Here is a 2,131-nt window from a genome sequence, read left to right as displayed (position 1 = left end):
GTGGTTTCCACGTCGTCTGGCATGATTCCAACAGTATATATACAAATGTGTACGGTATACGTATAATTGATTAAAGCTTCGGGTACCTGTAGCAAAATCCTCTTTTATTCTGTCGCACCTGATGAGAATTTAATTGTGTCAATGGTTGTACAAGCTACGTCTAGACGCCACCTGAGCTTTCTTTTTGGTTTGGCTCATGGAAAATGACTAGTTAGCTTTATAATATCGAGAAGTAGCAGTGTGTTTCTGCATTTCATCGATGCACATGTGCAAGCTTTAATTAAATACTGTGTGATGGTCTGGGGATGAGAATTGAATCCAAGGACATCTAGTTTCAGGGCTTTCTTAACTTGGCAAAGAAGCTGGCTATTGGATTATATTAGAAACTTGTAATAAATAGCATTTTCTATGAGCTATTGAAGTTAAACTATTAGTCTGTCAGTTTTACAATACCTTGTTCTAATTGTCCATTTCACATCTGCCTTCTTCTAATGAACCAAAGAGTAGCCTTTACTTCAATATTTTAACCAATATTTTGCAAACCAAACAAGTTATCGACCCAGAAAAGCTACAGGGTCAAGGATAGAAATGTTTAACCGGAGTAGATGAATGAATAATTGAATACATTTATTATAAAACATTACAAATATAAGTTGAAGTCTAATAAGCAGCTCAACTATTCTAAATTAAAAATATGCAATTAGCAAATATATTAATTTGTAATGTGATATAGTAATTAATTTATTTATTCTTAATTTACTACATAAAGAAAATAACAATAAAAGAAAAGAAAATCGGAAAAAGAAAGTGATAAACACAAAAGTGAATCTACATTTGTAATGGAAGAAGAAAGTAAAGGGCCAAAGCCTCATTTTTATCTCTTTCACTTCATCAGAATTAGGGTAAATATTATACTATGTGCCGCCAAGAGAAAGGGAATAAATAGAAAGAAGAAAAGAAAAAATATGGGGAAATTAAACAATTACAATATTTCTAGAAAAGGCAAGGAAAAATTCATATCTGGAAAAAACTCCTAGCTGAATAATGATATAGCTAATTTTTCATATTTTTCCCATCCAACTGGTGGACTCGGGAAAACCTGGTCAAAGTTTAAAAGGTTTGACCCCGGTTTTTGAAGAAGCAGTTTTCAATGCCTAACCGATCCAGATTTCGGTCAGGTTCTCAATTTCTCTGGTTGAATCCGTCGATCTGGTCTAGTTCGGTCCGATTTTCACATTTTAACTACTTATGAGTCGTATGATATGAGATTTCTATATTTTTTGGAGTACTAAGTTTGATACAATGTGATAACGGTTCAAATAAACCAGTTAATTGTGCTATTCAGAGCATAAATGTCAATTAACTTGCATGATTTGGAGTTTTATGGATGAACAATTTTTTTATCAAGCTTGCATTTAGTCCAGTTACCATGTGGATCACAGCATCGGAAGCCAAAATTTTCTTTATATGGAAAAAAAATATATATATGGCATCAAAAGTTCAAAATTTACTTTACTATCTTCAAACAAGAATGAAAGTATAAATGGGCTGCACTTCCCATAATAACAAATCATTTAGGCATTTATGGTGTCAACTTGAATTCAGTATGTCAGCATGTTATGCAGGGGCGGATCCAGACGACTTGGATTAAGGGGTTAAAATTAAAATTTATAGGGTATCTTCTAATAAAAAAAAGTTAAGGAAAAAAAAAAGAGAAAGCTAAGCAAAAGGTTTTTTTTCCCCCAAAATCTAGAGGGTTAATTGCCCGTACAAAACCCCCCTCAGGTCCCCTGATGTTATGGAACTATTTGCCTGATCATATATTATTAGAACTCAGTTTAGGTACTTCAGTACAAAATGTACATATGTCCTCAAGTTAACTTGTTTTCAAATAAAATTAAGCTAGAATTATAGGTACCTCTCGAAGAGTTTTTGCATATTTGATACGCAATAGTGAACAGAATTAGACAGTATAATGAATGGCATATTCACTTCATTTTCTTCATTGTACTATTCAATCCTCCTTACTGGACAGGTTGATAATCCAAGGAATGAGTGAAGGTTCGTCATTTAAGTTTGTACCAGGATTTATGTGTATGTATATTTGAAAATTAGAATAAGCTCAGAATAT

Source organism: Olea europaea, unplaced genomic scaffold (assembly GCF_002742605.1).
Source record: "Olea europaea var. sylvestris unplaced genomic scaffold, O_europaea_v1 scaffold74, whole genome shotgun sequence".
Taxonomy (NCBI): Eukaryota; Viridiplantae; Streptophyta; class Magnoliopsida; order Lamiales; family Oleaceae; genus Olea; species Olea europaea.
Note: the sequence above shows the minus strand (reverse complement) of the source record.